The sequence below is a fragment of the Alligator mississippiensis genome, chromosome 3 (genome assembly GCF_030867095.1).
Source record: "Alligator mississippiensis isolate rAllMis1 chromosome 3, rAllMis1, whole genome shotgun sequence".
Classification (NCBI taxonomy): domain Eukaryota; kingdom Metazoa; phylum Chordata; order Crocodylia; family Alligatoridae; genus Alligator; species Alligator mississippiensis.
The window spans coordinates 267,858,879-267,886,596 of NC_081826.1; positions in this window are offsets into that span (position 1 = coordinate 267,858,879).

A 27,718-nucleotide genomic window follows, 5' to 3' on the forward strand; every position below is an offset into this window, starting at 1 on the left:
AACAGAGCTGGTACCATATAAACATGGCTCCAATACTGGTGATATTTGCTGGAGCCAGAATGCTGGCCTTTGTACTTCTGTCCTTTCAACTGATATGGGAGGGTGGGGGATCGAGTTCAGTTTCAAGCCAATCCGGAGAGAGAGTTTGTGTCTCTGCAGCCTCTTTCCCTAGCTTTGCCCCCCTCCCCGCCCCATGCTGTCTCAGGATGGAAGAGGGAGAAGGCAGGAGAGAGAGATGGATTCTGAGGTTTCTCCAGTCTGCACTGGAGTGGAGGTGGGAGAATTGGAGCCCCCACCTCAGCCCACACTTCAGGGGGGAAGGGAGTGCAGGGAGCAGATTCTGGGGGTATGCCCAGCTGGTGCTGGAGGGTGGGGTGGGTGGATTGGACTCCCCACCGAGGTCCTCCTCCCATTCCCCCCACACTCCCCCGCCCTGCTCCCAGCTCATGCACACATAAGTTAATGAAGGCACTCCACTTTGAGGCAGTCATGCAATAAGGGTTCAGATTGTCATGGGGTTGGGCCCTTTTAAAGCACTCTTCAGCTGTGCCCTTGTGTTAGGTCACAGCTGGAGAGCACTTTCAGGGACCAGATGAGATGAAACTTGTCACTTCTGTCTGTGCCTTAAATCTCATCAGGATCTTCCATAGGGCTTCTCTGTTGATTGAACCAAAGGCCTCAGTCAAGTTATTGAAGGCCATGTAGAGATCTCAGTGTTGCTCATGGCACTATTCCTGCAACTGTCTAGTAAAAAATATCATAGCTATTGTACCTCAGAGCGGTCTGAAACTAAACTGGGACTTGTTTAATATCTCCGCAGTGAGAAAAAATGAATCTACTGAAGAAAATGCAGGTGAGAATCTTCCCAGCTATGGTCAGGAGTGTAATACCATAATAAATGCTGCAATCTGATCTTTCTCCTTTCTTGAATATGGAGACAATCCTCACATCTTTCAAGTCACTCGTGTTTCCAGATTTTCTTAATAATGACATGTAGTTGGTAAGAGAGCTTTTTTCCCTCCTTGCTTATAAATTTCAGCAGATATTCCATCAGGACCACATGCTTTGTTGTTTTTCACCTACTTAATAGCTTTCAAGACCTCTTGAAAAGTTGATTGATCTATAATTTTCTAATTAGGGGCACCAAAGTCCTTAAATAAAAGCAAAACTGAATGGAATCTGTGAGTTCTCAGTACCCCTGAAAATGATCGTGCTTTTATTTAAGACATAAATGTAGATTTAATATACCCACGCTTGAAAATTGTGGCCTTTATGTATGGTTCAAATGGTATGCTCAGTTAATCACCATATCACTAAATAAACTCCAGTGATATTAAATGGCTATGCAACTAAGATTATATTTTCAGGCTTTTGAACCATAACAAAGACCTAGCAAAAGTCCTAAGAAAATTATCCTATATAAAACGTTTAACAAGGTCATCAAAAATAGCCCATATAAAACTGAACAACGCCTGGATTACTAGACAATTGTAAGCTCTCCAAAGTAGATACTGTTTCTTCTACAGTGCCCAGCACAAAGAATTCCTCATCCTAAGGGGCTCTACCATATGAAGGAAAAAAAAACCCCATGGATTCATCCTAGGAAATACCTCCCTGCCAGTTCAAATGATAGAATACATTTGATCATTAACGTTTTGTAGATCATGTCTTAGGTGTTATTTCTGGTGTGAATGTATCAAGAAGACTAAGCAGAGCAGTGCATCAGCTTTCAGCAAAAACAAACAAACAAACAAACAAACAAAAACAACCTGTCGTTAATTTAGTCACCATTACTCTGATCCTTAGCATGCAATCACCTAGAGCAGAACTGAGAGGAGCAGACAAAGAAAGAGCGTTACAACTGATCTCGATTTCTAAAAGGGGCTAGAATTGATGGGCAAAATTCATTTCTTATTCACAGCCACTGGATGAAATCCAAGAGCTATCAAAGCAGGGTGTTTTGACACTGGGGACAGGATTTCACACAGTAAGTTCAGAAGGGTTACATCCATGGAACTTATGCGAGACTTTGCCACAGTATGTTTGACAGTATCTTTGTCAATTTGATCATCTGACAATAGGATTAAAGAGCTGGAAGGATCTGTAAAAGTTAGAGATGTATCCAGAGATGAACAAGTGTAATAGTAATTAGTGATGAGTATGTTAAGTTTATTATTAGAGACAGATTCAACTCTGTTGCATAACTTTCAGCTTCTAGTAACTTACCTGTCTTTGCCATTTTAACTATATCTGACAAGTGGATCTTTTAAAAATTAATTGATTGTATTTAGCAGAGACATACTTTCTACAGGCCTCTCTTATATACTCAGGCAATTAATTTGTAGTGGGAAGAATTCCAGGACAAGGTTCAAGAAAACTTTGGGAGTTGGCTGCAGCCAAAGCTGCAAATTTTGACTGGGATGTGTTTGTAGTTGTTCATCAGGGCTGACTGCATAGTTGTAGGAATAGGTTAGACAAGCACTTTTGTATGAGATGGTCTAGATAAGGATGATCCAGGCTTTACCCAGATGATTCAGGTTTGGACTAGATGACCTCCTAAGGTCCCTTCTAGCCCTACTTTCCAATGATCCTATGAAGAACAGAGTTGATAGTAAGTGGCACACACACGCACAAGTAGTCACTGATCTGGCATTAGGCAGAAGTAGAAGAAAAGGCAGAACAGAAGCAAGAGCATCAGAATGACTAAGCTTGGATTTTTACACTAAGGATAAGTTAATTGAACTGAGACTTTGATTTACCAGCAACAGGCTTTTGCTAAGCAAAACTAGTACAGACCCATATAAGAACAATGCTTATAAGGTGCTTTCCAATTAAAACAAACAATCAAAATACTTGTTTAGCAGAGACTTGCTAAGTAACCAGAAACCTGCAGAGTATATGTATGCTAGGGAGAGTAATCTATTAACAAAGCTGGAAAACTGCTCTACATATTTTGTGCAAGTTTCTCCTCATGTTTTTACCTCGTCTTGAAAGGCAAAAATTTACTGTCTGGAACAGAGGCTGATGTTCATTCATCCAACAAAAATGAGTCTCTAGCACAGGTTTAAGGCAACTGGCAAAACACGCCTTAACTCGCTGAACCTGGAAAGGCCTACACCTCCCACACCACTGGCTTTCAAATTGGAAATTCCTCAGCACAAAAGGCTCAGCCCACGGGACTTCTCCAGACAAACAATCAGCCCGCAGTGCTTCACTGGGCATAAGGGCCTTGGCAAGGAGCCATTCACTATCATTAAAAGTGTTTATAAAAAAAATGTTCATTTTTGGCCAATTTTTTTCCAAGGCCAGGCCTCCACCCCCACATCTTCAGAGGAATGTGTTAATAATTTGCTTTGTGGAGATGAAAGGCTCTTTGATAGGAGCAGCATAAACACATCTCACTCTGCTCAAAGGTCTTTGTCCCACAATAGAAGCATAGTTTCTGTACAGTGGCTTGAATGGAAAGAACAGACACATTTCACTTCTTACTACCCTGTTTCTGTCTCTTCCTTACAGTCACTTATACCGGTAAATTCTAGTGAGGAACGCAAGCAAGCAAATGGTTCCAGACACCCATTCATTTTCATCATCCACAGAGAGCTTTTAAAAACTTCTCATCAGCAAGAGGGTCCACTTCAAGGTGTCAAAGGCTAAGAAGCCATGACCCTCTGCTATAGAGCAGTACTGAGCAGTAACTGGATCAGTGTGTATTCTGTAACAAAAAGTAAAAATTGGCCACCACAAAGTTTCTTTGAATAGCAAAGTATTTTACCTTGTGAATAAAACACTGTACACTGCAGTTCACAAAACAGTTGTTTTAGGAGAGCACGTTATCCTGGATTAAAAAAGCCTTATAAATCATCTTTCAAACACACTGTATGACAGGAAGCACTGGATAACAGCTCACTCTTCAGAATGGCCCAAACTTTTTGCTTGCCACTCTGATTTGCCCTGCACCATTTTGTTTTGTTTCTTGCTAGTCCTGTTTCTTTGCATTTTCCACTCAACAGTTGTACGTTATATCATGCTCAGTCTCCATTTTCATTCATTCAGATCACTGCCTGATAAAGACATATACAACTATCCTGAGGGGGTGCAGTGGTGCAGATGCACCTCACCCCTTTTACTCAACACCACAGGAGCAGCAGTCACAAACATTTTTTTAAGTCCCTAAAGGAAGTAAGAATTCCTCCCCACCTTTCTCCTCTATTGCATGACTTGTGCCCCCAAGTCCTTCTCTCTTCTATGCACCGCTGCCTCTGTACCCACAGTCCTTGCTGACCTGAGAGCAGGAGGAGCTCCACAGCTGGCTGTGCAGTGAGCTGGGCTCAGCTAGGGAGAGCAGCAGTAGTGGGTCAGTTCCTCCTCCCTGCTCAGTTCCCCCAGGTGTTGCCTGCCAGCCCAGGAGCAGGCACAGGGGAAGGGAACATGTAGCTGCTGTCCCCAGCCACTTCTGGCTCCCCATGCAGCCTGGCTGGGGTGGGCCAGGAGCAGCTCTGCAGCCTCACCCCCAGCCTACCCCCAGGGCAGGTGAGGACAGCAACAGCAGTGGGAGGGGGAGAGGGAACAGAGGGGATGTCGCTGAGCACAGAGGGGAAGGGACAGGTGATGGAGATGACAGAGGGAAGATTCTTACCTGACTGGGAGACATCTTTTAAGTCCCCATTGCTGCTCCCACTGTGGGGTATGCCTGCCTGGTGAGGGGGAAAGCTAGGAACAGGGAGTGCAGCCACCCCTGCAGGGCTGGTGGCTGCTCCCATACCCGCTTTACAAGATCCTGGACACAACCATGATGTTGATTCTCTTCCTTGGGCTAAACATGACCAAATAAGTCTTCCAAAAGCAGCAGGACCCTCATGACACTAGCACTTCAGATGTGTCACTATCTGTACTATGTTTGCTTTCTTTCCTTGGTCTGCTCCCCTGTATTCCAGGCGATAACAATGATAAATATTTCCATGTTGTACTGGCTATCACTATCCATTTTTCTACTTATCACATCAATTCACAGTTGCCAGGAATAAACTCCCTCTCCCACCCACAATAGCTCTATGTTGATGAGGAAAATAAAATGTGGGTTAGGAAGTGTTCTGTTTAACATATGTTAACACTTTTTAAACACCATGTAGCACTTGGGGCCACATTTGTACATAGGTAATTTAGGAGCATACATTATGTGGCGGGCTAGCTGGCAGTGACTTAGTTCAGGGGTTTTGAAAGGGTAAAAGATGATTGGAGGACTTGGGATTCCCTCTACTCACCAATCAGGCCCCAAAGACTGACCTTCCGTGTCCCCTGATTGGCCCCTTGGGTCACCTGGAGGGGGATAAAAGGGGCAGCGTGGCTGACTCAGGAGAGACCAGTGAGGGATCACAAGGAAAGAGTTTCAAAGAGCTGGGCCAGCGGGGCGGAAGCAGTTGTCCCAGAAGGGCCTGAAGGAGTGGGACCTGCGGGCATCAGTTGGACCCTCAGCAGTGCGGCATGTGGCCTGCAGGAGAGGCTCCCCACTGGGCTCCAGGATCGCCTATGAGAGGCTACAGCCAGCAAGAGAGGCTCCCCAGCTCCAGCAAGGATCTGAGCAGCAACCTGATTCCCAGCTCTGCTTCCAGCTCCTCCAATCAGAGGCCAAACAGTTCAACATGAGGCCAGGGCTGCAGGAAGGTCAAGACCCCTAGCACTGGTGGCTGTGTGGTAGTGCTTCTGCCTACTGTGTGGGAGGTAGGAGTTCAAATCCCAAGTGGGATGACTTGAAGTGAATGAAGTAACAAGGAGAAGTCTTTGTTAGAGCAACAAGGGATTATTTCTCTCCCCCCCACCCCCCAAAACCAGGTACCTAGGCCCCAATATTCCTTGTTATTTGACATTTCGTGCCTTTTATATTTCACCAACCAGTATTGTTTGCTCTGCTGTTTGTGTTTTACATTTTGGTTAACCCTGTCTTTTGTCAATGATTGTAAGTGTCTAACCTTTGTTGAATCCTGCCCCCCTCGGGGCGTTGTAGTGTCCCCTATACCCCGTGGTTTATTCCTGTTATGTTACCAGTACTGTTCTTTCATTAAAAGGCATATGGTTAACTCCCCATTGATGGTCTGGCTCTGCTCTATAGGGGGAGGAGAGTCCCTACATCTCCCACAGTGCTTGTGCACCTGCTTTGATCCCTTCAATTGGAGAGGGGGTACCTCTTGGAGCACCGCCTGGGTTACAATTACAATTGCAAGAGTGACAGAAGTCACACAGTAAACTTCTACATGGTAAACTTACTTTGCTTGGAAATGGCACCTTCAAATACAGCACACTGTCCCAAGCCGGTTGCCTCCTAAACCTCATAAATGAGATAAATTGGAAATTATAGATGGTAAAGAAAATTATAATTTAGTTGGCATTACAGCAACTTAGTGGGGTAATTTCCATGCATCATCACATATAGCCAATAGTCATACATCTATCACTTCTCATCTGTAGTTGTGTAGAAGTGCATCCATATATCAAATACTTCTAAAACAAGTATAGGTACCCAAAGCAGGAAAAGGATAAACAAGTTATGACTGGTAAGAAATAAAAAGAGCAAGAAGGAGTTCTACAGAAAGTGTCAGACCAAAAAAAAACAAAGACATGGAAACTATCTGTTCCCTAATCAGAGAAGATGCACTAATAGCTTCAATTTAAGAGTGTGCTTTAAAAGAGGAGTGGGAACTGTACTGCTTGGGAGTGTACATCAGCTGTTACACTGCTATGTCCACATGAGCCTAAAGTGATATAAGTGAGCTAAATCACCTCAGTTTGATCCTGAGGAAGGCAAGGCTAAAGCTGGAGCAGTTTTATTTCACATATGTCATTATTAAATAAGGTAGACCTAATCAGGCACCTGTAGACCAGCGCAGAAGCTGCTCCAATGAGCTGGAATTCCAGCACACTGGAGGAGACTTGCTTAATGAAGACTGCTGGAGTGTAGCAATTGCTCTGATCCAGCAGCCTCCTGCATCTCATGTATCAGTGCCCCACACTTAAAAAATGGTGGTGGAGGTGCTTTATCTAAAGCTCATCAAACAATCTTTAGTTCAAGCAACCTGCCACCACTTTTAAGCATGGGGCCGCTCTACTTAAAGCACCCCTCACCCCCCAAAGCATGTGTAAAAGTGTCTGCGACAGGGGGGCTGTCTAATCATTGGCCCACCCACCTATCTAGGACAGTCCACCCACCTGACTCATATGCCATGTCTTTGTTGTAACGTAGTAAACAGCTGTTTCTAGGGTGGGAGGCTGCCCACTTACTGCTCAATGCCAAGTGCATAATATACAGCTCTGTACCCTCCCTACACCGTGTCCCATGCCTTGCAAATGGCATCACTATATGTCTTTGACCCTACAAAGGACCTCATTCTATGCCTGCCTGGTGTGCAGACACCACCTGGATCCCTCCTCCTCAGGTGGTCTACTCTGCCCTCACTCTGGGAGGCAAAACTCCCTAAACCCTTTTTCCCTTGGGGCTGTGGCCCACTCTGGGACTTGGCTTAACTGGCCCTAACCTTACCTGTAGGCCAGTCATAACTCCTAGCCTCTGGCCATCCCTCACAGTGGGCATTCTGGCCCTTCAACCTGTCTGTTCTGACCCCAGCATGAGCCAGCAAGGTTGCTTTGAGTAGGCACTGAGCCACTCACACTCCCATATGGGACCGCCTTCTCAGGCCCCTCCAAACAAACCTCCTTTCTACTTAGGCTGGCCTATATGCAGTCCTTTGGGTCCCCCATAAGGACCCTATTCTACGTGGCCCACACACAGTCCTTCAGGCCCACCATATGGACCCTACTCTATGCAGCCTAGTCACTCCTCACATTCCCCCTCACTGGGGCCACTACACTGACCCCTCTCTGGGGCTCTCAGGCCTGATGACATGCCTGAACCCCTTACCTGTCCCCTCTATGGAATAACCCACCAGGTCATAGGGGCTAAAGCTATATGGCACCCCATCCTCACTTTTCATTCGGGAGGCACTGGTGTGGTGATCTTGGGGATCACCCCACCATAGCCCTACCACACCATCCTAACCTAGCAGGGTGTAGTTTTGAGTCATGTCCCAGGACCAGGAACCTCCTCCATCTCCATAGTTCCTACCCTTAACCTCCAGGTGTTCTGGGAGCGGCAGCTCCATCAGGGCAATGTTGTCTCTCTGGCTTCCTGCAGCAAGTGACCACTTAGATCTGAGGGACTGGGTTTATACTGAGGCTGCCAAGCCCCATCCTCCAACCCAGGAGCCCTCTTGCAGTCATCTGACCTCCTCATTAAGCCACACCACACCTGCTGGCTGCTCCACAGCCTGTTCAAGCCTCTTAAAGTGACAAGCACCAAAGGTGCCCTGCCACAGTGCCAAATAGTTGCATTCTATCAACTTCTATCAGTGTTCTTTGATTTCTATACAATTATTACTTCTGTCTATACTCTAGTCTAAATCATCAAAGCTTGATGAAATTTACTCTAGAGTACTGAAGGAACTAACTGAAGAAATCTCAGAGGCACTTGCAATAATATTCTCAAACTTTTGGATGATAGCTGAAATCTCTGATGACTGGAGAAAAGATATTGTAGTGCCCTTTAAAATGGAGGAAAAGATGACTCAAGAAAATATAGACTGTTCAGTCTGACTTCAGTTCCTTGAAGTTACTTGAGAAATTATAAAACAGTTGATATACAAATATAAGGAGGAAGAGGTGTTGATCACTAGCAGCCAATATCAATTTGTTGAGAACACATGTCAAACTAACTGAAATTTATTTTTTGATGTGAAACCAGTTTGGTGGATAAATAGAATAGAGTTAATATAATATACCTACACTGTAGTGACACTTATAGTTCCACAGGCTGTTCTCATAGATCAGATACAGACATTACACATAAACTGGTATAAGTGACCAAAAACTGGTCTATACCCATAACAGAAGTTTGTGGTACATAGACTGGTTTAAAAATGGGAGAACCTGGTCTAAGATAGACCTGGATTGATGAGGTATCAGATGTAATCAGTTTAGGTTATACCAGTCTATCAAAACTCTGTACCAGATTCCCTATTGTTTCATATTAGGTTGCTGTCCTCCAGCATCCCAGGCACCTTTGTGCCCCCCCCCCCCCGCACTACCTCTGCCTCAAAAGGATCTGCTCCCTTGGAGCTCAGCACCAGCAGCAGCCAAAGGGCCCAATCCTTTCTTCTACAAATGCCCTGGGCCACCCCTGATTGGCTGCCTGGCACACACCCCTAACCCCCTGCTGTCACCACAGACCCTCCTCCATGACCATCTCTAGGCCTCCAGGGGAGCCCAGGAACAGGTCACCGTGGCATGCCCAGTAGCGCAGCCAGGGACAAGCCATGGTGACCCCCTTTGGGGCTTTCCTGAACCCTAGGACTGGGTAAAGGGGAAGTCCTGCAGTGATGGCAGGAGCTTGGGGGTATTTCCTGGCAGCCAATCAGGGATAGCCCTCACTCATCTGTGCTCGGCTGTCTTTGGTAGTCGGGAGGCATGCAGGAGTGTCCCCAACCTGCTGACTGCAGCCAATGCAGGCAGCCTGCATCCCCACTCCCTCCACCCAAACCAAAGTGAAATATGTGTTTTGTTTGCTCCTGATCCAACCTATGCAGCTCAGAGAAAGCCACATAGATTGATTCCGCTTCAGACTCTTTGTATGTCTGTACTTAGCCATAAGAAGCTGAAGAAGTGTAGGCTAGATAGAATTACAGTTGAGTAGATACATTATTGGTTGAACAACTACAAGCAAAGAGTAACTATAAATGATCAGTGTCACACTGGCAGGAGGTTCTAAGTGGGTTTCCACAGGGGTGTAGTTTTGCTCTAGTGCTGCTTAACATTTCGGTTAAGTACTTGGATGCTGGAATATGGAGTATTTGATCTGCAGAGAACACAAAACTGAGAGCTGGTGCAACCATAGAGCAACATTTAGATTCAGAAGGGTCCAGACAAATGGGAAATAGACAACAAAATAAAATTAAACAGAGACAAATGTAAGGTGCTATGCATAGAAAAGAAAAACTAAATGAAGACATTTGGGATGGAGGATAACTGTCTTGGCAGTAGCAATATTAAGAAGAATCTGGAGGTTATGATAGATCATAGACTCAACATGAGTCAGCAATGGCATGCTGTCCTCCAAAAAAACAAGTGTAGTTTAGGGTTTCATTAACAGAAGCATTGTGTACAGGATATGGAAGAAGCTATCACCTTACTTATTTTTGGTTAGGCCTTACTTGGAGAACCCTCTCCACTTTGGGACATGACAGTATAAGAGGGATGTCAAAAAACTGGAGATGATCCACAGGTAAGCAACAAAGATGATACAAGGGTTGGGAAGCAGACTTTTGAGGAAAGGTTGAAGAAAGTAGATATGCTTAGGTTAGAGAAAAAGAGATGGGGGCAAGGCATTATAGCAGTATTCAAATATTTGAAAGACTTCCAGGAAGAACATGGAAAAACATTGTTCTCTCCTGCCAGAGAGGGCAGGATGCATGGCAACAAAGCAGCTTTTAGTCATGAAAAATTTACTAACTGTAAGAAGAGTAGAAAAATGGATGATGGTACCTAGGGAATCTGTAGAATCTCCTTCATGAAGTTTTTCAGGAAGAGACTGGATAGGTTAGCAATTTGGATGTTAGCAGTACCAAACCTGCATTTGTGCAGGGGGTTGGACAAGATGGCCAATCCTGTGATTCTGGGGACTAGCTCAGGCTAGCAATTGCAATGCAGGTGTTTTACTGATATGTTAGATGATGTGGTTGGCGCGAGCCCACCTCATTTTCCTAATCTAGATAAGTCTCATATATGCACATGCAATATGAGCTCCTATTCCTTCCTACTGATTTTATTTTCTATAATCAGTGCTTTGATCCTTAATGTTCTGAAAGAAGCAGGACAATGCTATAAGCTAAAATAGACTACTCCGGCTACTCAGCATTAGACAGGTCCCATATTGCTTTCACTTAAGCACTGTCATTTTCAGGCAACTCTCTACTTTTTCCTCCTTAACTATGTGCAAGACCCAGGCTCAGGTGACTTAAGAGGACTAGAGATGTATTCTACCCCAATGGAGAAAAAGGGAAAACCCCACTTTGGCCAGCTGTATTTACATTCATTATAATATTGTTCACCCATTATTCTATTTGCAGAGTTTTGTTGTTTTGTAGGATTTTTAAAATATTTTGATTATACAAGTCATAATATATAAAAATTATATAGAGATCGGGGGTTCTCAATCCCTGATTGAGAAGTGGCAAGGACCGGAAAACCGCAGCCCCTCAGAGCTGGGTGGGGAGGCCGCAGCTCCTTCTGCAGGGCCCGCGCAGCTCAGGGTTTGCCCCCTCACCCCGTCCCACCCCACCCAGCCTGGGGGTTGGGGTGAGAGTATCCTTACTTGTCTTCTGGCCATAAATTCCAGGCGCAGTCGCTTGTGACTGCTGGGCTGTGCATGGTTTGCTGGGCCACAGCCACTTCTGGGCTGCGATTTGCTGGGCTACAGCATAAAAACTTTGGGAGCCCCTGTTATAGATAATAATGAAGATTAATAAAAGAGCATAGGAACTGTGCAGGCTATGTGCTGGAGCATGTGGATCACCCTGCATTATAAGTATGAATTTTGGTTTGGTAGTGACTCTATGGACTAGGACTGGAAAAGGGCTAATGTGCAGGACTGGAAAAGGGCTAATGTGGTCCCCATTTTCAAAAAGGGGAGGAAGGAGGACCCGGGCAACTATAGGCCAGTCAGTCTCACCTCCATCCTTGGTAAAGTCTTTGAAAAAATTATCAAGGCTCACATTTGTGAGAGCCCGGCAGGGCAAATTATGCTGAGGGGAAACCAGCACGGGTTTGTGGCGGGCAGATCATGCCTGACCAATCTAGTCTCTTTCTATGACCAGGTTACGAAACGCCTGGACACAGGAGGAGGGGTGGATGTCGTATACTTAGACTTCAGGAAGGCCTTCGATACGGTATCCCACCCCATACTGGTGAACAAGCTAAGAGGCTGTGATGTGGATGACTGCACGGTCCGGTGGGTGGCGAATTGGCTAGAGGGTCGCACCCAAAGAGTCGTGGTGGATGGGTCGGTCTCGACCTGGAAGGGTGTGGGCAGTGGGGTCCCGCAGGGCTCGGTCCTTGGACCGATACTCTTTAATGTCTTCATCAGCGACTTGGACGAGGGAGTCAAATGTACTCTGTCCAAGTTTGCAGATGACACAAAGCTATGGAGAGAAGTGGACATGCCGGAGGGCAGGGAACAGCTGCAGGCAGACCTGGATAGGTTGCACAAGTGGGCAGAAAACAACAGGATGCAGTTCAACAAGGAGAAATGCAAAGTGCTGCACCTAGGGAGGAAAAATGTCCAGCACACCTACAGCCTAGGGAATGACCTACTGGGTGGCACAGAGGTGGAAAGGGATCTTGGAGTCCTAGTGGACTCCAAGATGAACATGAGCTGGCAGTGTGACGAAGCCATCAGAAAAGCCAATGGCACTTTATCGTGCATCAGCAGATGCATGACGAATAGGTCCAGGGAGGTGATACTTCCCCTCTACAGGGCACTGGTCAGACCGCAGTTGGAGTACTGCATGCAATTCTGGGCGCCGCACTTCAAGAAGGATGCGGATAACCTGGAGAGGGTCCAGAGAAGGGCAACTCGTATGGTCAAGGGCCTGCAGACCAAGCCCTATGAGGAGAGACTAGAGAAACTGGACCTTTTCAGCCTCCGCAAGAGAAGGTTGAGAGGCGACCTTGTGGCTGCCTATAAGTTCATCACGGGGGCACAGAAGGGAATTGGTGAGTATTTATTCACCAAGGCGCCCCCAGGGGTTACAAGAAACAATGGCCACAAGCTAGCAGAGAGCAGATTTAGACTGGACATTAGGAGGAACTTCTTCACAGTTCGAGTGGCCAAGGTCTGGAACGGGCTCCCAAGGGAGGTGGTGCTCTCCCCTACCCTGGGGGTCTTCAAGAGGAGGTTAGATGAGTATCTAGCTGGGGTCATCTAGACCCAGCACTCTTTCCTGCTTATGCAGGGGGTCGGACTCGATGATCTACTGAGGTCCCTTCCGACCCTAACATCTATGAATCTATGAATCTATGGACCCGAATCACATTGATATTTGAAGTTAATTTTGTAGTAAGTCTTGCTTGGACTGCGTAGTAGTGTAGAGCTGATCTTAAAATTAAGTAGATCAGAGACAAACCAGGTAGCTGTACGCTGAAGTGAGACGGGGCAGAGTAGCTCTTTGTACAGTGGAGGCATCTGGCAAAGAAGCGTACTTCACCTACCCCCAAATGCAACTCCTAGACCACAAGTGGGGTTTGCAGTGTGCAGGGCTTGAGGTGCAACAAAGATACTGAAACTCTGGAAGTCAGACACTTTATGCTTGGGATTCTGGGGTTGACTGAGCCCTTGATGAGCTGGTTTGGGTTGTTTGTGTTCTTATACGCAACTGTGGGGAGAGTAAATGTTTCCTTTTGACTCTTTCCCAAATAAAAACATTCTTGGGATCCCATGTTTATAAGTATGGTAAGTGCTTGTGAGCAGGGAAGAACAACCTGAAAAGGCAAGCTCTAATGTAGTTTCATGGAGCCGGCAGTAAGCATACAGCTCTGAGTGGAAGCCTTGTGTTTACTTTAGAAAAAGGCCCCTATTTAGATTGCTCCCAGGTCATGCCACTGGCACTTACCAGCAGAGTTATAGATGCATATTTCTGGTAATTTTAGCACACACTCCTTTTTCATGTGAGGTCAGCACAGTTCTTGGTATAGCCAAAATAATGATCCCTCATAGGAAAATAATGATAAATTCAAGTAAAATGCAAACTTTCCTTCCTGTCTTTGTGAAAGAGCTAGGTTAATTCACGGTCCAGTTCTTCAGCCCTAACTCACATGAGGACAATTCACTCCCAGGAGTTCCAGTGTACTAACAAGAGTAAGGATTTAAGAGAATGAAAGGAATAATAAACTGTTAAGTTGCCTGCACAAAAATGATGAAATCTCTGAGCTCCAGAACATTTGATTAAATAAAAAGCTTTTAAAAATTATAATAATAAATGTAGGGAAAACTGTAACATTTTCTGCCAAGGAGAAGAATAGAAGGGTCCGTTCCTCCCTTGTTCTGGCTGCCACCTTTTGGGTTTGGAACTTTGCTTATGTTCCAAAATTCTTCCAGGGGTCTGAGAACAATAATATTCAGTGGTTATTTTTAGCATAAACAGAACAATTTAAGGCATCCACAATCTATTTCATGAGAAATGCAGTTCCCAGGCTGTAGTGCCATTCTGTTCACCAGTCTTAAACAAACACCACCCCTGAGATTTCCTAAATACTTCCAAGTGGCGTCTAGGGAAACATTAGAAGCACATATCGAAAGCATGAATATGCTGCACATGAAACTGCTTTGAATGCCCATTTTTGTACAAATACTGGCCTGGAAGATAGTGTAAAGCAAGAGTTTTTAAGATAAACTTGTCAGTAGTGATGCTATACTAGCAAAACTTTCTAAATATTTATTTATGATAAGCTTCTCGTGAATTCCCCTCCCCCCTCCTTGGCTCATAGCTTCATTAATTTGTAATGTAATAAATCTTTGAAAAGGAATAGTTAATTACTTGAACTTTCCATTCCCCTTAGTAGACATGACAGGAATTTAATTTTTTCATGTATGTGAAGAATGAATGTTATTTTCATGTTTATTTACCGTAAGGAGCACAGATAGATCCCTCAGATTTTTGAGCCAATGTATAATGGTCAACGTTAAGGATCATAGGAAAGGAAGGAACCTCACATGGTCATCTAGTCCAGTCCTGTGCTCAAAGCAGGATCATCCCTGCTTAAACATCCCAGCCAAGTGTATATTCAATTTGCTCTTGAAAATTGGGACATGGAAACTCCACAATTTCCTTAGGTAATCTTTTCCAATGCTTAACCATCCTCATAGTCAGTGAGTTCTTCCTAATCTAACAACCTAAATTGCCTCTGCTGCAGCTTGACATCATTGCTTCTAGTCCCCAGTGGCCACATCTCTATCCTCCCTATAATCAACCCCCAGGCATTTGAAAACTCAGTCTTGTCTTCTCCAGACCTAATATCCCCAACTCTTTCAGCCTTTCTTTGTAAGTTATCCTCAGGCCTCTAATAATTTTGTTGCTCTCTGCTGGATTCTTTCAAATCTGTCCATATCCTTCTTGAAGTGTGGGGCCCAAAACTGGACACAGTACTCCAGGTGAGGCTTCACCAGTGCTGATTGTGGTCCACCAATGTGGGGACATGGTCAGGAAGGCTAACCGCACCTTGTCATGCATCCATAGATGCATCACGAGCAGGTCCAAGGAGTTGATCCTCCCCCTCTATGCGACACTGGTCAGGCCACAGTTGGAATACTGTGTCCAGTTCTGGGTGCCGCACTTCAGGAGGGATGTGGACAGCATTGAGAGGGTGCCACCTGCATGATCAGGGGGCAACAGGGTAGGCCCAATGAGGAGAGGCTACAGGACCTGAACCTGTTCAGCCTCCACAAAAGAAGGCTGAGAGGGGATCTGGTGGCCACCTACAAACTTGCCAAGGGAGACCAGCAGGCAATGAGAGAGTCCCTGTTCCCCCATGCACTACTGGGAGTAACAAGGAATAACAGCCATAAGTTGACCTAGAGTAGATTCAGGCTAGACATCAGGAGATACTACTTCACGGTCAGGGCGGCTAGGAGCTGGAACTTCCAAGGGAAGTGGTGCTCGCTCCTACCCTGGGGGTCTTCAAAAGGAGGCTAGACAATCACCTAGCCGGGATCATTTGACCCCAGCATCCTTTCCTGCCCAAGGCAGGGAGTCGAACTTGATGATCTGCTTAGGTCCCTTCCAACCCTACCAACTATGAAACTATGAAACTATGAACGGACCTGAAGAATCACTTCTCTTGATTTGCAAGTGACATTCCTGTCAGTATAACCCAGCATAAGGCTGACTTTTTTTTTTAAACAAGGGCGCAGTTTGCTTATATTCAGCTTATGGTCTACTGTAACTCCAAGGTCCTTCTCTGCAGTACTGCAGCCTCATCAGTCAGCATTTGTGTTTGCAGTTATTTTGTGCTTCCCAAGTGCAGGGCTTTGCACTTCACTTTCTTGAATTTCATCTGGTTGATTGCAGACCATTTTTCCCATCTATCTAGGTCATTCTGGATCCTGGCCCTACTCTCCAGCGTGTCTGCATCTCTATCCCACTTGGTATCATTTGCAAATTTGCTAAGCATGCACTCGATCCCATCATCCAAATCATTAATGAATGTATTAGGCAATACTGGACCCAGGATAGACCCCTGGGAAACCCCACTTGATATCTCCCAACTTCCTCCCAACTAGACATGGAGGCACTGATGACTACTCACTGAGTACAATGATCCAACCGGCTATGTATTCACCTAACAGTATTTTTTTTCTAGTCTGTATTTCCTTAGCATGGTAATAAGAATGTTGTGGGAGACAGTATCTAATGATTTGCTAAAGTCAATGTACATCACATCCACTGGTCTTCCTCCAGGTAATCAGGTTGGTCAGGTATTACTTGCTCTTGGTGAAGTCATGCTGGCTTTTTCTGATCATCTTGTTCATCTGTAGTTGCTTCACAACAGATTCCTTGAGGGCCTCCTCCATGATCCTTCCACATATCAAAGTCTGATGGACTGGTCTGTAATTCCTTGAACCCTGCTTTAAACAAATTTAAATGGATGCCATGGAATGACCATAGTTATTTTTTAAGGTTACCTTTGTTATAACTTATTACTTACAACATACCTTAGTTATTTCTTACAAATACAGGGAGATATTGTGGTTACTTAGAGAAGCCAGTACAGCAGCCATTGGCAAGTGTTGACTTGGTAATGATAATAAGCCTTGTCAGAGTACTGGAAAGCACTTAGCATGAGCCTCTGTGAAATTCAGATTATACTTGCCAGGATAGTTTGAAAAGGTTTTCAGGAAAAGGCAAAAAAATAATTAAATGAAAAGTTTCCATGGTACAAAGAAGTTAGGTTTTTTGTAGAAGGTTATCTCTGAGTAAAGGTTTAGAAATTTTTCTGCAAGTGAATGTATATTCTGAGTTCATAGTAAAATACCCAACTCTCTTTCCCCCCATTTGTGGTACATTCCACTGATGCTTTAAATCTGGCCTCAAGTGTGTGGGAGAAGAAAGCCTCTTAACCCTTTCTCCTCAAAATATTCACTGAGCAGCAGGGCAACAGACTCACCACAAATGGGGCATGGTAAAGCAACCCAAAGTTCCCAAAGGGTTTTGATGTGTGTTCTTAGCTGGTGTGTACTTAGAAGGAGGTGCTGGGCAAAAAGGAGAGGAAATATGTTGCTCCAAATCCACCAGCCCTTTTTAAGTTCCATGCAGCTGGTAGCCTCTGCTCCTCCTTGAAATGACTCTGGCTAAAGGTGGGCAGAATTTTGCCCTGTAGATTTTATCATTTTAATCTTACTCTCAGAAATAACAATACACATGAGACTGGAACTTATTCTAATGTGTCCTGACTGACTCTTGACACATGAAACATCATTAACAAAACGCAGAAAACAAAGGCAGATGACTAGAGAGGAGAATATTTTTAGATATAATCATTGCAAGTAAAATGCCTCTGAGTGTACATTTCGGATGTCACATGTCCCAGTACCCACTTCCCCCCTGAAAGTGAGAGCAGAATACTTATTGCTCTGTTACTGAATACTGTGAAAGCTATCACCTAATTCTTTACAACTTGAAAATGTGCATTATTTTAATTATTCCTGATGCGAATTCGTATCACAGAGCTAGGTTGTATATGAAATTTAGTATTAAGTCTACAAAATTAGGAAGTAAATCCAATTGTACAAAGACAAGAAAACCAAGTTGGTTTTGCTTATCCTTTTAAAATGAATCAAAAAACAACCTACCCTTTTTAATATATTTTTCACATGACTCTCTCTCCTAGACATTTTTTTTAATCTCGCTTCTTGGTTTCCATTCTCCTGCATTGCCATTTTGGTGAAGCTGAAGAGAACATCACTGATTTAACTAGATGGTTTATTTTGCATGTTTCGGGTCTGTGTTCTTTGAAACAGTTACAAAGATTAAATGTATCAATTTTGCAGTCATGTTGACTTGCTTCCACCTCCAGTTCAGACCCTTTAATCAGCACCACAAACAAAAAGAGAATTGGTCACATCAGCACGATTGCAAAGCAGACTTAATAGAATTTGTTTTGCAACCTACTAATCATTCTAAAATTTACATTTCACCCCAAACTCAAGACTTAGGGGCATTGTAAGAAGTATGATATGTTTCAGCTCTGTTCTAAAATTTGAAATTAAAAATCAATGTGTTCATATACCCTGTGCTTCCTAATGCTTGTGGTCCTCTGTGGAGGGGACAGATGGCACCTGCTTAGAGCTGGCTCTGGTTATAGCAGTCTCCCATTAGAGACACTCTTGTTGGTAGAATCATCAATAGCAAAAAGGAGTGTGACTTGCACTGGAAAACTTCTATGGATTTTCAAACCAAAAAGCTGCAGAGAAGTTTAACTCTAGTACTGGTATCTTGAATTAGCATCTGACTCTCAGCAGCTGAATCTTTAGCAGTGAACCTGCTGAGTTATACTCTACTCAGGTGTAGTACAATATGTTAGTGTATAAAGGACATTGATTAAAGGAATTGTCTGTATTTGAGAAGAATTTATTACTACTCCCTGGGCCATACTGCAGTCTAAGTAATAACTAGACAGATCAACAGAATCCTGTGTCTTTTGTGAGCTGCATGGGAGCGAGCCAAAGCTGCGCAGCTCCCTCAATCTATTAGCCAAACTTCCACAATGTCTGCCAGCAGGAGCAACACAGCTGCCTGGAAGGGAGCCGGTCATAAGGCCAGCAGGAACGCTTAACAACCTGGTCCTTTGGCAAGAGCTGAGTTAGGAAGCAAGGGTCCTTTGGCCAAGCAAAATCTGAGTTAGGAAGCAAGGGGGTTTATTTTATTCATGAGACAAGCAGGGAGGGTAAGCAGAGAACTTTCACTTGTCATCCAGCGTGAGAGGAAGGGAAAAGCAGAAGCTCTGCCACTCATCCTTGCCTCTAAGTATGGCAGCTTCCATAAAAGAGCTCCAGTATCACTGCCTGGCTAGGGAAAGGGCCTCAGGTGACACAGAATTTCCCCTCTTGGCCCTGAGTCTCTCCAAGTCTAGCATTTGGCCCTTAACATTTCGAAAAGGAATTGAGAGAAACAAGACTTTGGAGGTGAGGTAATATTGATGATGTGGCAAGTGTAAGACCAAATTTCTGAAACAAAAACAGCGTAGCCTCAATCTCAAAAAAAATCTCAAATATTGAGATCCAAGGAACTGTAAATTCAGCAATGAATGGGGTTAAAATGAACATAATGCATCTTGAGATTAGAGACCTGCTCCACAAAACATTTTGTAGTTTGATGTAGGTCTTTTTTTTTTCCTTTTAAAAAATGACCTGACAGAAATCATAAACAGGCCTTTGCAGAACTACTATAAAATCACTTCTTATCTTTCATCATATTTTCTAGCAGCTGTTGTATTACAAACAATATAAACAGAGTTGTGGAAGCAATATAGAAGGAAAAGCATCAGTTCATGAAAGGCTATTGTAAAGTGCTTTTAGGAGCTCTCAGTGGATCATTTGACTATTTTTTTCTCTTTCTTCACATGTGGAGGTGCGTTCACTGAGAAAAGTGTATTGTCCTTGAATTCTGCGCTTATAAATGAATAGGTCTTTCTCCAACACTTTCTTAATATTTTTACAGGCCAAGTATATTTTTACTATAAAAAATTAATCAAAATCACTCTTCTTAGGTTAAAAGTCAAGCACTCAAAAGTCTTTAAATGCCAGAGCTAAGGGGACATTTGCAGCTTTTAAGTGGCCACCTTTGTGGAAATGCACAGCAGAGTCTTTAATGATGTGATCACATATTATTCTTGCTACAAGGTCTATCCTTCCTGTAGTGGTGCTCACTATATATTGTGCAATACCTTGCTTTATCTTGACTGTTCTTGGTGTGGTGCTGTGACTTATTTCCTGCCCGTTATTTAAATCTGGCTCTGAAGACAGAATTATTTATTTTATTTTTCATGGGCTTTTCTCCGCAACTCGGCCCGGCACTCTCTGAGGCTTTCACAAACTTGAATGTATTTATTTTCAAAGCACCTTCTGAGATGAGGGCGTAGCACCATCAAAAGGGGAACTGAGGCATGGAAAGCTTAATGTTAAAAATATTTACATATTTTGGGTGCCCAATTTGAGATGCCTTTAAGCAATTTTGCAATCATCACATAGGGAAAATATGGCATTGGCAGAGAGAGAATCTGATTCTCTGAGGTAGCATTCAGTGGCTTTAACCATAACATAACCCTGTCTTTTTCCACAATCTCCTGCCTTATTCATTACATATCTTCTATATCAGCAACTAATGAAAAAAGATTCCACAGACAACACCGATCTATGCTAGACAAACCTACTTGGCTCTATCAAGATATCTTTTCAAAGGGACAGCAAAAGGCACATCCCTGTCACAAAGAGCCACCCCCTGCCAAATTCTAGATAATTTCTGTAAAGCATATGGGCTCTTCACAGAGAAAAGTCAAATATCCATCTTACTCTATGATGAGAATTGTTAGCCAGCCCAAAGGCATACCAGTCTCTCTATCTAAGAACTACAGCCCAAGTGATCAAGTACCATTTACAGCTGGGTCAATTTGGGGGCAACTTCATCATGAGTCTGGATCAAGGTTTGAATTTGCACCTCTCAAGCCATGGCAAGACAGATTCATCACTCTGCCCCTGCACCCCCTTTTCACAGAAAAGTGTGTCAGAATTTTTTAACATGGACCAAACAACTTGTTTTTCCCTTGCCTCATTCTTGGAAATGTCTGAACTATAATGAATGGGAAAAAATGGTCAGAGGCAAAGACCCCACATAAACATTTGGTAAGAGTGATAAGAAATTAACAATGAGGTTTCACAAGGGAATTGTTGGGCAACCTTAATACTAAGCAGTGCTATCTTTGGTTAAAAAAAGGAGTGTTATCATGCCATGGTATTGTATATGCCATACCTATTTCTTTTTCTAAATATAGGATTTTAATATAGTAAGGGTTGAATTTTTATTGGTCACCAATCCCTAGCAGAACACCCATTGATGCCAAGCAGTTATGTGCATGCAGTTTATGCAAATTCTTCTCACAATTCAGGTAGTTAGATACCAGATTTGGATGTAGCTAAACTATATTTGATCATGCAATATTCTTACAGGCCAAATTATTTCCTTAGATTGTGCAGCTAGAGCCAAATCCTCTGCCTTTTGCCAGGTCTAGCTACACACAATCAATGAGCCCAAGTAAAGTAATAAAGTGAAAGTGGTGAAGTCAAGAGAAGGACCACTGATTTAAGTGAAGCGCATCCTGCTTCGTGCCAGAAGAAAAGCAGAGTCTGGTGCTTTATTTATGTTTTTTAAAAGTGTTGTTGCCAGACTCTATTTTGCCTTTTTTTAAATAGCCATGATACTTCATGGTGGAAATGACTGTGTATTCAAGAAGTGTCATAGTATACTTTAAATATGCTAAAATTACTAACATTGTAAAAAATAATGTTAAAACAAACATTTTAAACATAGGTGAAACATTTGATGAGGTGTTAAATATATGCACAAAATGACAGATGCTGCATGTGAGCATTGGGAATAGCTACCAAACTGTGTATATAAGGAAGTTGTTAAGAACTGGCTGAGGTAGGCCTAAATCCAAGCTGAAGCTAAGAAGATGAAAGAGATTTGGCTGATAAACAGAGGCGACAGGCTGATAGAGAGCAAGTGAAAAGGAATTATCCAACAGCAAAGGAAGAAGACTTGGCAAGACCTCTGTGACATCCCTGTTGAAGAATCTTAAACCTTGGACTGACTTATACATTAGTCCTCACATGCAGATCATCTTAGCCCACAAAAGTAAGCCTTCCAGAGTAGCTCTTTCCAGGGTGTATGTATTCATGCCATTATCTGGACATGTACCTGATACCTGAACTTTTTATTTCTTTAGTCTGATTTTCCTGTCCAGTTACTATTTAGTTAATTGACTTTGCCACATACAAGATGAGAGCTATTTGTTTTCATCAGAGTTGCAAGTACTAAATTGACCTCTGGATCATGCCTTTTGTTCATCAGTTTATTCCCCACACCATTATAAGACAAGACTCTAGCACTGCACAATGCTCTAAATCTGCAGAGGTCACTAATTTTATCCACTACATAATCTGAAATAGGTTTAAGTTGTAGAAGGGTTAGATTGTGACTTCAGGGACAGCCTTGTGCATGGGGTGGCAATTAGATTTGAACCACCCAGTAGTAGCACAGAGCCCAACAAACACTTCCTAGAAGTCACATTTTCTCCCCCTCTTCCTCTCTGCTCCCAGGAAAGTGTTAGTTCATTGCTGGCCAGTACCACTGACTGGGCATTCAGTATGAGGGAAGTGAGGCTAAGGCAGTAACCATTCCTTGGCTCTCTCTGTCCCTGTTCTTCAAGAAAAGTTAGCATTTACTGCTATGTAAGATCTATGTAGCTCATATAGATGGCACTTGATCTTAACCAAAAATGCTGAGAAGCACGTGTGTGTGTGTGTATTCCCTGAACCTAAATCAATATTTACAGGAAACAAAGGGCTGGATTATTACTATTTAGAAACACTTCAAAATGAAGCACTTCCTGTTATGCATGTATACTCTGCAGAGCCTGAAAGAAGAGGGTTCAGTCCTTCAGATCCTGCAGATCCTGCTCTGTGCTCTCACCATCCTGACTCCTCACCAGAGGGGTGCACTTGCACCCACACTTTGATTCCTTCTCTACCCAAAATTTAAAAACCTGGCAGTGGCAGCAGCAGTTCTAGTCAGGCAGCGCTGAGGGAGTCAATTGATTTCATGGCTTGATATAATCTACCTGATCCCTTCTAAACTCTTCATTCCATGGGTGTAAACAACCCTCTCTTCTTTGTAATGGTTTTGATGTCCCATCAATCAAGCTATCCTTTGTTCTGCAACTCTTCTGCTTGTTAGCTTCTCCTGGTAAGGAAGCTCCTATTTCACAGCTCGGCAGATGGTTTTAACTCATTCCAATGAAGTTATATTTGTTTTCTTGTTTCATTCTTAAACCGAATAATACAACCCTTGGCCTCTAACATATTAGTAAAGCTTCTAATTTATTTTTAACTGGAGAAAAATATGTGTTGTTTGATATGTGATGATGTACCTCATTATCTGCACCCCACTTTTCAAATTTCTAGATCTGCCCTTGCTCCTCACAGAGGGAGGAATGGTAGAAAGTGCAGCAGACTATCAATGAGCACTGCCCTGTGCACTTCACCTCCTCTCTCATCTGGAACTGGGAGATCAGAAGCCCTGCACCTGACTTCTCCCCCACACACACCACTCTCAGCTCTAGCAGTGGGGTGCCCCAGGAGAGCAGACGCAGCGCACACGGGAGAGTGCTTGCAGACAATTAGTCTGCTCCCGCACCCCCTGTAGGTGGGGAAGGGGTGGAGCCACACGTCATAGCAGCCCCTAGAAAGCCCAAAGGTCTGAAGCACTCACTAAGAGTAAGTGGAGCAGACTGTCAGTGAGCCCTCTCCTGTGTGCTTTGCCTTCACTCTCCCCTCGCATGTGGCTGCTGGAACAGGGAGAGGCACAGGGGCCAACAGAGACATAGATTCAGCAGTCCTCTGCAGTAGCATAACATGGGTTGGACAAGCAGGGCACATGCCCTGGACACCAAAAGGACAGCAGGGGGCACCTCACCTTGGTAGTACTGCTTGGTTCTGCCTCTGCTGCCTGCCAGCATAGGCAATGTATGTCATATAGTGCAAGATATTCTGGGAATCATAGTTTGCCACTGAATTCAACAGTTTTTTCCTGTTTGGGCACTGGCTTCACTGGTAAAAAAGATAGGGTGAAAGTTTGCCCTTGGCAGCAGCAAATTCCAGTGCCAGTCTAGAGAACCACTATTCCCGGAATGCCTTGTATCCCATGAGACTGCCCAGCTCTCTGCTCTGTTCTGCACCTGCAATTAAGATGCAAGAAGGGGTTGGGGGCAGGGGGAGGGTTAGAGACAGTTGCCCAGGGTGCATTTTTTCCATGCTACACCTCGTGTCATGCCCTAGCTGGACAGCATGTAGCCACAGAGATTTTGAAGTGCTCTGGGGTGGGGGGTAGGGGGGAATGGGGGGAAGCGGAGGTGTAGCAGGGGCTGTATGTCTGTCCCTGGCTGCATTTTTGAAGCACTTCAATTGTTATGTGGAGGAGACTAGCACTGGAAGCTTCATGAGTGAAGCCTATTTTAACTAGAGGTTTGGATAAGAGGGGAGGGTGTTTGGCACACAAAAGGTGGAAGACTCCTTAGGAATGTAGCCATGGAAGAAAAGCAGTTGTAAGCCATTGTCTCAAATATTTAATCCATGGTTATAGACAAAGGGTGAAAAACAAAGCTAACAGTCAAAGGGGAAACCCTTGGTTTTTCTTGGATCTGTGTGTCTTTAATGCTATTTTCTTACTACAGCAAACAGGGCAGAGCACGACCTGAACAAAAATGACAACCATTTGATTTTTCTTATCTACAGCATTCTGTATCTTTATCAGCATAACTACATAACTTCAAAAAATCTATATCAAATGGACCCATAGTTAAAATGTGGCAGCTGGTTTATGTCAAAGTTGGACAATTTTATATCTTTGATCTTGCAGCTAGGGCAAGTAGGCCAGCACTTTTTAATGAGTCACCCTAGACAGAATAAAGTCTGTCTCTGAGAAAGCAGGAGGGGTACCGTTAATCTATTTTTAAGTAAACAGAGAGTTGTAAAAGCTCTTTAATCTGAAGAGGATAGATCCAGAGCCAGAATGAAGCACCTAAGTGCCAGCCAAGTTCTGTGAACAGTGAATAGAGTGTATATAAGAATTTATTATAGCACTGCTTTTTTGTGATCTACAAGAAGACATTCGTAGTGTTGAAATGTCATGAAAGAGGGAAGTATTTGTTATCACTATTTGCATTAGCTATATTTTTTCCACTTTGAAAAAGGTTTTAGTGTTTTTCTAGATTTTATTTATTTCCCTTGTCCTTTCAGTTGCTGTATTAACCTTTTTTTAGCTCTAGAAATCTAATACTGGATAAAACAAGACACTTCTGATGTATTTGGGTAGTAGAGTTACCAGAATACTTCAGGCTACATCAAGAATCTCTGTTAACATCAGGCTATCTCTGCATATACAGCAGACAAGTCACACCAGTGACCCAAACTAGTGACTGGATATAATTAGGGTGACCATAGTGAATAGTGTGAAATCCAGGACACTACTCCCTTCCCTGCCTCCCCCACCCCATTGCAGGCTTCAGGAAGTTAATGGCCTGTTAATGACTCATTGCTCTTTATTTCACAGGTGTTAACGATCACCTGTGAAGTAACAATTAGTGTTAACGGGAAATGTTGTTGTCTGATAGGGCTTCCTATTTCACAGCTCCTGCCACTCTATGTAACCATACCTGGGACGTTCATTTTAATTTTTACCAGCCAGCCAATCCAGGATGTATGGTCAACCCAGATATAATTGTTTTTTTTCCATTTTATTTCCAATCCAGTATGAAGCATGTGTTCTACTGGTAGCTAACTTGTTTTCTTGTGACCTCTTTATTGTAAAGGTAGATCAAACCCAAATGAGGACACTTAGGGTATTTTTAATGGGTACTCATCTTCAAATTGAAGCTTAATGGTGGCTTAATGACCTTATGACACAATAAAGGTAAATCTATGAGGAATGTATGAGGAAAAAACATATCCTGAGATAGTGAGATAGTTTGGATTGGCTCAGTTTAGATCATGTGGTCTAGATCTTGTTAAAACTAAGGTCACTTCTACTAAGCTGCGCTGGAGATTCATAAGCACTCCTCCAATAAGTTGCCTTCATTCCCAATAGGCTTCCGTATGGCAAGCTAACATGCCTTCAGCTGTATTGGCCTGCAACTTACAGGCTTTTCCATCATGTCAAACTAATTCAACTGAGCTAACCTGATTGAAAAACACACTCTTGTACCAAAGACAGGTCCTTATGGAGTCATTAGAGAGATTGGAACTGTAGCACCAACAAATTAAAATGTGTGTAGAAAAAAGTCCTTGCAAATGACAACAGGTCACAAGGGAGAAAAGCCACAAGCATGATGTAATACGGAGAGAATTCACTAGAGTAAATATCAATCACTAATACGAACTCAGGTTTCAGTCCTAAAGCTGTTGCTTTTCAATTTGATTTAAGGCTGTATCCAGTTCTTTGAACTCAATCAGACATTTTCTGTTGATGTAAGTGAAGCTGGATTATGACTGTGCTAAAGATATGTTTGGGGTGTAACCATAGAGTGATTAGGTGGCCATAGCCGTCCCTGGCCCCACTGGCATCTTACACCCTCTTTGGGCTCAGGTGGCCATAGCTGTGCCTGGCCCCCTTGTACCCACAGTGTTGTGGGGGCTGGGGTTAAGGCCCCAACCTACCTTTCACCAGGGTGGTAACTGGCCTGGCATTTCCTGGGGGCTCCCGCACCACTGGGAGCCCCACCAGGCCACCCAGGCCTGGCAGGGTGTAGTTTTAGGTCATGCCCAGGACCAGGAGTCTCCAAACCATCCCCTGAAGCTCCTGCCCTTAGTTCCAAGATGTTTCATACAGACTTACAGCCAGGCAACACTCCTGCCTGGCCTGCAGGCAGCGAGCTGCTCTGTTTATATAGGCGGCCAGAGTTCTAAAATGGCTGCCCGTAATCAAGCACCTGCCGGCTGTTTGGCTCAGCCCTTGAAGTGGCAGGCACCAACAGTGCCCAGAACACTGTGGTGTAGACATACCCACAGAGAAAAAAACTTGGATGACTACATGTTAGAGTGACACCTCTTGACACCTGTCACAGCTGTACTATATTTATGGTCTAGTTCCTCACTTACAACACAACCCAGAATATAATACGCACCTTTTTTTGAAAGGAAGAATGGGAAAAAAAAGATTTTTCCACAGTTATGGCTATAAAGGAGGGACAACCTAATCTTCAACTGACTCCTCCTCCTCTTCCTGCTTAAGTTAACAGGAGCAGTTAGCAGATGGCAAAATAGCCCTAAGAAAGGTGAGCTTGATTAATGGAACATCAAGATCATTTAAAAAGAGAGAGAGGTTCATTAACACTTGTAGAGTGAAGAACAACGGGCTATTATTTCAACTGACTCCCTCAGCAGCCAGAATAGTAATGTTGCTGCACTGTGGAGCAGGAATCAAAGCAGGGAGCTTAAATCCTGGGCAAAAAATCGGCTTCCCCACTTAATACATGCACCCCAATTTTGGGAGGCTGATTTGAAAGGAAAAGGGCATGTTGTAGAATATACAGTACTTATACATTGTTTACTTTGATGTTTTGATATATGCAGTTTGTTTTATCAAAAATATAAGGAATCAAAGGAGAAATATATTTCTGTAGAAAAGATTTGCAGCATTTTCAAAAACTATATTCTCTGATTCATAGGGATTCACCTGGGCTCTTAAGGAAATGTATTGCTATAGTGTTTCTTAATAGTAAGCTGGCAGTCTAGATGCAGATTTTCCATACCACTTCATCCTATGTATCAGGAATAGAAGAAGATAATGACTGT